Consider the following 8,287-nt stretch of genomic DNA (forward strand, 5'->3'; position numbering starts at 1 on the left):
CTAGGGATCCCCCGAATTTCAGGTTCCACCGCTTCGCGGAGATATTAGCAAAAAAATAGTATCATCCACCCCCCTCGTACCTACTCATCCATGCCGGCCAGGGTGCACGCTCCCTGGTTAGAAAAGGCAGCTCGAGGGGGGTGGAAGTCGGAAGAAATTTTTTTATGAGGCCTAGAGAAAACACTTGTACTGTACTCAGGGCACTCAGAGGAATCCATTTTTGTATGTTTTATCCCATAATACTGTAGAAATATGCATATAAAAATGTTGGATTTTGGTTAATTAACCAAAATGTCACAGATTTTGCCAAGCTGTAACTCCGCCAAATCGTGTCCAAACTGCACCAAAATCGGGTCAAAGTCAGACCAGGGGGCCCTCTATCCGACGACACCTGCCCCATGTCCCTATGACCCCGGGGGTCAAAGTTACGGCCCCCCAAAATGTGGGATTTGAACCGTTATAACTCAGGAACCGGACCACCCAAGAACTCGAGGGTGGTCGCATACGGTAGGCCCCTCGACCCTCTAGGGATCCCCCGAATTTCAGCCCCGGGGTCCACCGCTTCGCGGAGATATTAGCAAAAAAATAGTACCATCCAACCCCCCTCGCACCTACTCATCCATGCCGGCCAGGGTGCACACTTCCCGGCTAGAGAAGGCAGCTCGAGGGGGGTGGAAGTCGGAAGAAAAATTTTTTATGAGGCCTAGAGAAAACAGTTGTACTGTACTCAGGGCACTCAGAGGAATCCATTTTTGTAAGTTTTATCCGATAATACTGTAGAATTTGCATAAAAATGAGCGTTGAATTTTGGCACACATGTGCACCACTTGTGGTGCGTATCTCGCTTTTCATTAAATAGCAACTGTATTTGCAACAAGGAATGAGATCTGCCATGCTGTGGTGTATTGCGAACTTTTTTCCTGATGCGCCCTCCTGGGGTCTTGGACTCTTCCATGAACGATGCACCCACCTGAGGTCTTTCACAGACGAGGTGATGCACCGAATCAGGTGTGTTTGGTTAAAGAGAGTCATCTAAAACCGGCGTTGGGAAGCCCCGGCCCATGAGCTTGGCAGTTTCCAGGCCAGTAACGGAAGGCACCCATCTTTCCTTTCCTGGAGGGGGGCTAACCGTTGGTGTGGACGGTAGAGACGCAAATCATACCTCTGGCTGACCGCCTGGGCCTTCATACTTACCTGGCAGGGGAGACACCATGATCAAGAAGGCGGTTCACCCAGGGCGAGGCTTGCCCATTGCACTCCGGCCATGCTGACCCCTGCGAATTCCCCAAATGCGGGAATCTCGACTGCATAATTTATGGAAGTGGGGGACTGCGTTCGCGCTCTCCCCTGAAATTGTTGGTGAAACAAAGCAGAAGAGGTTTTTTATGCGTTTTGCGTTTTTTTTTGCGTTTCAGAATGGGGAGTTCTGTCACATGCGTGGTATGTGTTGTGCGCCTGTGAAACAAAGTCAGTTACGCTCTTGAAAAATCGGACCCTGGTGGGTGGTTCAGTTCGAATATAGCACAGACCTTACTTTGAAAGTCGATTGGACTGACTGCAGCCTAGCTGTAGCTGTCTCCATGTTGTTTGGTTGTCCTTTTTCAATTGGTATTAGTTTTGTTGTCGCTTACAGCGCCACCGAGTGGCCTGTCGCAGCGCCCTTTTTCACCTGGCCTCTGACTGAGCCCCTGCACAGGTGTGCCGATTTGGGTGAAGGGATCTCATTCCTTCCTGGAGTTATAGCCATTCGAGCCATCTTGGACACGCCACCTTAGCACGTTTTGAGGTCCCCTCGCCAAGGTGAATGAAAATTTCCACTTTTTTGGGATGATTATTGACAGGCAGACTCCAAAGAAGCTTTCTGTGCTGCTTTGGGTGGGACTGGGCCAAATACCTGGCGCTAGGTTGCAAAAGAAGGTTTTCGACAAAATCCCAAATACCCGAAAATTCCGTCAGAGCGATGAGCCAATCTGAGACCTGCGTCTGGTTCGGCTCGAGCCAAGGATTCCCATGACATAAGGCACGTGGCTCTGCGACGAACCGTTTGGGAATTACGAGCGATGCCGTACTTTCCGTCGCTGCAGTGCCAGCGTCAGGCCGAGCGTGACGAGGCCCGGTGACGTTGCAGACAGGGGAGGGTACTACCATCCCCCAGCGTTTTTAGGTCCCCCAGACTTACCAAAGCCGAGATGGGCATCGCCGTGTCCGGCTTCCTCCCCGCTGCGTCTTAGCGGCATCGCTTCTCGGCCTTTTGGCTAAGATCACGTATCTTGTCGGACGGTTGAGACTGCGATCGCCTCTTGGAGGTTTCCTGACTAGAGATCTTTTTATATCTTGAGTCACACAACTTCGAGAGGTACATTGAACTCTGCTGCTTCGGGCTAAAACAAGTTTTAAGGTAAGGTCTTTTAATTATTTATTTGGTTATTTATTATTGTATTTATTGTTGTTTTAAGTTTTTAGGCTGTTGGTGCCTCCACCATGTCGGCTGCCCGTGCCGGCGTGCGGAGGCACCACAGCGTGCATTTTTTATTCAGGCAGGTTGAGGGGAAGCTCTTTTGAATGTCACGTATGGACTTTTCCAGCAAGCTGATCCAAAAGACCTTAGCTTTTAGATCTGACGACCTGAATTGTTTGATGACTCTGCCCTTGAACAAAGGATTTGATGTTTAATCAAATTAAACAAACCGCTTCCCTGCTTAATGACTTTTGGCAAAGGTTTGATTCAGTTAAAGCCCAGTTCTCCATGTTCACTGTCGAGAAACTTTCTGATAACACACTTAAAACTGTGATTGTAAGAATGTTCAATGAAACAGTGACTGGAGATGATATTTATGTTTGGTTGGGTAGATTTTGCACTGTTCGAGGCCAGCCTGTCAAAGTGTTAGATGAAGATGGCATTTGGACATGCTTCTGGCGAATTCCCATTAAACAATGGGAAGACGCTGGGGGCTACCAGGGCCTGAAACATCTGCCTTCCATGATTGTGCTCTGAGAGAACAGAGGCTACATACCAAACTCTGCAGGAAGGGTTGCAGGTTTGGTCATCTCGCTGAAGCATGCCAAGAGTTAGTATGTGGGAAGTGTAGAGAAATTGGTCACAGTTTGATGATTGTACCAATGGCAGACGGTGCAATCTTTGTGGAGAAACAAACCACCTCTACAGAGACTGCCCTAAAAGTTTTGCCAACAAGCTCAAAATGGCCGCCCCACATGGGCAACAAACGAATGAACAAAGGAAAGAGGAGGCGGTCCCTGAGGTTTTGGCGGGAATTTCAAATTCCCAGCCGGCCTCAGAAATTGGGCAGGAAGGAGGAAGTGGGACGGCTACAGGGGCGGAGGCAACGGAACAGGAAATGGTCATGGAAGGAGAGGAAAGTGAGGAAAAAACAAATTCCTCACTAGTAACAGTTTCGGATGGGGTGCAGGAATCTACCGGGAGTGAGACAGAGTGTTCACTCCCTAACGCTCAGGTGCAAAAAAGACCTGCGGGGTCTCCTCTGATTGTAACGGAGGAGAAAAAATCTAGGGCAGCATATAAGCTTGATAGTTCTGATTCGGTAGATCTGGAGCGCATGTGGCCCCTAGAGTCCCCCAATGAGGTTTCCTTTTTGCACATTAAGCTAACAGCATCGTCGCCAAAGGAGCCACAAGAGGTTTCCTCTGTGGCCTCTGAAGCGACAGGCATTTGCCCTCCTGATCCCAGCTCGTCTGAGGAAAAGGAAAGGCAAATGCAACAAGATATAACATGATTTTAATCATATCTTTGTAGTCTTTTTACTGTCTTCTGTTTTAAATGTCTTATACCTTTTTAACCCTACTGCTCATGGCCCTCACCATCTCTACTATCAATGTAAGAAGTGTGAGGTCCACCATTAGAGCACAGAGTATTTTGTCCCTTTTAAAATCTTTTAAGTCAGATTTGTTTTTATTACAAGAGTGTTCTCTGCCCTTTTTAACTAGGTACAAGAAAATGGAGGAGCTATGGTCCGCAGGAGCCTCCATATGGAGCGGATCAAATTTTAACAAAAATGACGGAGTTGCGGTTTTAATTAATAATCCTAATATCTTGGTGAAGGGCAGCACTGTGGTGAGGCAAGGCCGGGCACTTTTAGTAAATCTGACCTTTTTAGACAGGGATTTTAATGTTCTTAATGTATATGGTTATGGAAAAGAATGAAAGATATGAGCTTTTAGAAGACTTGCAACCCCACATGCTAGGTAGGGCCCCCCTAATGGTAGCAGGGGATTTTAATTGTGTTTTATCCAAAACAGACAGGAAAAGGGTAGGGGAGGATTTTAGAGTGGACAAAACGTCGGTTTTATTGCAGGGTTTAGTCAGAGATTTTAATTTAGTCGACTGTTTTAAAATTTTGCATCAAAGAGAGGAGGGCTTCACCTGGTTCAGTGGTGATGGTGACAAAGCCTCTCGAATCGACTACGTTTTTACAAGGGACTGCCCGCCGACCGATGCTACATTAACCCCCCTCTTTTTCTCTGATCACATGATGCTGTCTTGCACCCTTTCACTGCCCATGGGTGTGACGGTAGGGGGAGGGCTGTGGAAGCTGAACTGTTCCCTGTTGGAAAACAAGGATATAGTTTTAGAATATATGGAACAGTTCAGCCAATGGCAGAACCTCCAAGACTTTTACGATACATGTGCACAGTGGTGGGAGATGGTAAAGGACCGGACAAGACAGTTTTTTAGAAAGATAGGGAAAGAAAAGAAGAGTAGGGAAAAGAAACGCATGTTGGGGTTCCAGAAAAGACTACAAAGGTATTTTAATCTTTTAAATAATGGTTTTGATTTTAACGAGGAATTCAGGAAGTAAAAAAAGAAATGTCAGTTTTAGCCAATATAGAAAGTAAAGGGGTCCTTTTAAGAAGTAAAGAGAGAGAAATAGAAGAAGGCGAAAAGTGTACCAGATATTTTTTTAAGAAAATAATAACAAGGGGTGGGGGGTTAACCAGGGTTAAAACAAGGGATAGGGAGGTTAACACAACAAAAGAGATTTTAGAGGATGTGGAAAAATTTTATGGGGCATTATATAGTTTTAAAAAGGTACACTTTGACACTGCAAAAGAAGTTTTACATTTTATTGAGGAAAGGGTTGACTGTCAAAATTAGATTTTAACCCAAGATTTTAACATCTTAGAAATCCAAAAAGCTCTTGGAGGTTTCAAGAAGGGGAAGTCCCCAGGAGTGGATGGACTTCCCCTAGAGTTTTATCTAACATTTTGGGACATTTTAGGACAAGAGCTTTTGACAGTTTTTAAAGAGTTTGAGACCCTCGACAGACTTCCAGACAGTTTTAGAATAGGGATAGTTTCTTTACTTCACAAAAAAGGTGACCGGACTGACTTAAAAAACTGGAGACCCATAACACTTTTAAATTTTGATTATAAACTTTTTAGCAAAATTTTAGCAACACGCATGTCAACGGCTTTAGAGGACGTGATTCACCCGGATCAAGCTTGTTCTGTGCCCGGAAGAAAGATAACAGACAGCCTAGTGCTGATCAGAGACGCCATCTGTTATGCGAGAGACAGAAATATTCGGCTAGTAGTCCTAAATTTAGACTTTGAAAAAGCATTTGACCGAGTCTCGCACCAGTACCTTTTTCAGGTACTGCAAAAAATGGGTTTTCCAAAGAGGTTTGTAGCCTGGGTGGGACTGCTGTACAAGGGACTAGTCAGCAAATTCCTTGTAAACGGGCATCTTTCCAAAACTGTGAACATACATGGACGATGTTACTCTTTTAACCACAGACATTTTATCTATACGAAGAGCACTGGACTTGACTGACTGGTACGGTCGGGCCTCGGGCGCCAAACTCAATAGAAACAAGTCTGAGGCCCAGCTCCTCGGGCCGTGGGGGGACGTGGACACAGGAGGACTTGATTTGGTTTTTAAAGACAACGATTTTAAAATTTTAGGTGTTAAATTTGATAAAGAGGGTGGAGGACGGGAAAGCTGGACTGACTTGCTAGGGAAAGTTAGGAAAAGACTAGGGTTTTGGGGACTAAGACAGTTGACGATTGAAGGTAAAATTTTAATTTTTAAATCTGTGATTTTACCTCTGATTTTACTTGTTTGTTCTGTTTTTAGCCCCCCTCGGCAGTTCCAGGTGAAACTGGAGAGGGCGGTGTTTTACTTCCTGTGGGGGTCCAAGTGGGAGCGCCTGAAGAGGGAGACAGTCAAGAAAAGGCCAGAGAACGGTGGAAAAGGCCTCCCAGACCCCCACCTGTTTTTAGGCAGCTGCTTCACCGCCCTGCACATCAGTTATGCCATGACCCCATCCAAAGAAAACAAGACGGCTGCAATGGCGCGATTTTGGATGGGGTCTTACCTAAGAACTTTGAAAATTTTACCAGTAGATTTGAAAACCCCAGTGTCTTTTAACTTGCCTAAAGAGTACAGTTTTATAAAAAAGTTTTTAAAGAAATACCTTTTAGAGAGTGAAGATGTCACCATTTTAACTAAACACAAGTCTCTCATTTCTGTTGTGCAGGACCGGGAACCGGTGAGTCCAGTTCCGGGCCTCACACTAAGTGAGGCCAAACAAGTTTGGCGGAATGCGGCTCACCCTGCTCTCCAGAACAGGCACAAGGACTTATCGTGGATGGTGGCTCATGAGATCCTCCCGGTCAGGGCGGTTATGCACTCCAGAGGCATGGCCAAAAACCCCATCTGCCCTCGGTCCGGCTGCAATTCCCCGGAGACCGTCCACCACCTGCTCTGGGACTGCAGCACTGCGCGGGCCCTGTGGGCCAAGACCGGCCCCCTGTATTTCCCGTGCCTACCAGCAGGTGGGGCCCAGTTCGGGTACCAGCTCGCCATCCTTGGGGTGGGCCGGGGCTTGAAGGACTTGACGGCACAGAAATTTACCTCGCTCTGGCTCACCCTCAACGTCATCAAGGATGCCATCTGGGCCACCAGAAACCTGCTGGTGGGGAAGCGCGTTACGGTAACCCTCAATGCATGCGAGCTAAAGGTAACATCAATGCTGCAGGGGTACCGGACGACGATATTCGGACTGGGGGGCCGGGGTCGCACAGAGAGGGTCCCGGCAGGCACCGACCCTGGCTGCCCGTAGATGCACCCTCACCATTCTGGCTACGGGAACAGCGGGCCAGCGGGCCGGAGGAGAGGGGATCTCCGCTGAGCCCGTAAAGTAGCATCTCATGTCCCTGTTCTGGAGAGTGGGGTGAAGACCGACTTGATAAGGACTCACCCCCGGTCTTGCACAACAGATGGTTTTTTTTATTGGTTTTTATCCAATAAATTGGTTTTTATTGTGTTTTATCAATAAAATTGGTTTTATTAACATGCATATGAGGCTTGTTTGCTTTTTTAAATTTGTATTTTACTTTTGAAACCAATCGCACCTTTTAAACACACCCCAAATTTGGCCTTTTAAAAACAAGCAAAACACTGTGGTTTTAATCAAATGTTTTTTAACAATGATTGTTTCTTTCATTTTACCATGTGTATTTATTATATATTATATGGCTTGTTTTAATGTGTGCTTGAAAAGAAAAATGTGTGTGAAAGTAAAAATGCAAATGGAAAAAATGTAACTCGTGACAATAAAACTTTTTTGAAAGAAAAAAAATCTGTTCTTATCAGTTTAATATCTGATACGTCCCCCATCCGGGGACTACATATTAAATGGATTTTTAGATCACGGAGCTGGAGCCGGGGCTTGCTCCGTCCACTCCAAGCATCGGCCTGGTATTGCAGTGTCTCCAGGAACGGTGTGCTTTCCCTTTTTGGGGATTGCCGTTTATTGTGTCGAATAGCAGAACAAGGAATGAGATCTGCCATGCTGTGGTGTATTGCGAACTTTTTTCCTGATGCGCCCTCCTGGGGTCTTGGACTCTTCCACGAACGATGCACCCACCTGAGGTCTTTCACAGACGAGGTGATGCATCGAATCAGGTGTGTTTGGTTAAAGAGAGTCATCTAAAACCGGCGTTGGGAAGCACCGGCCCATGAGCTTGGCAGTTTCCAGGCCAGTAATGGAAGGCACCCGTCCTTCCTTTCCTGGAGGGGGGCTAACCGTTGGTGTGGACGGTAGAGACGCAAATCGTACCTCTGGCTGACCGCCTGGGCCTTCATACTAACCTGGCAGGGGAGACACCATGATCAAGAAGGCGGTTCACCCAGGGCGAGGCTTGCCCATTGCACTCCGGCCATGCTGACCCCTGCGAATTCCCCAAATGCGGGAATCTCGACTGCATAATTTATGGTAGTGGGGGACTGCGTTCGCGCTCTCCCCTG

General features: G+C 46.8%; 2 non-coding genes and 1 pseudogene across 2 annotated transcripts; all 3 read left to right on the forward strand.

Annotated features, from left to right (window-relative positions):
• The first annotated feature begins 1,186 nt into the window (after nt 1–1,186).
• LOC132134746 (U1 spliceosomal RNA) lies at nt 1,187–1,350 on the forward strand. The gene has a single exon (XR_009429741.1). It is a non-coding gene; the product is annotated as a U1 spliceosomal RNA (small nuclear RNA).
• Nucleotides 1,351–7,595: 6,245 nt separating this feature from the next.
• Nucleotides 7,596–7,772, forward strand: LOC132134689 (U2 spliceosomal RNA; annotated as a pseudogene).
• Nucleotides 7,773–8,123: 351 nt separating this feature from the next.
• Nucleotides 8,124–8,287, forward strand: LOC132134759 (U1 spliceosomal RNA). The gene has a single exon (XR_009429753.1). It is a non-coding gene; the product is annotated as a U1 spliceosomal RNA (small nuclear RNA).

Source organism: Carassius carassius, unplaced genomic scaffold (genome assembly GCF_963082965.1).
Source record: "Carassius carassius unplaced genomic scaffold, fCarCar2.1 SCAFFOLD_61, whole genome shotgun sequence".
Lineage (NCBI taxonomy): Eukaryota > Metazoa > Chordata > Actinopteri > Cypriniformes > Cyprinidae > Carassius > Carassius carassius.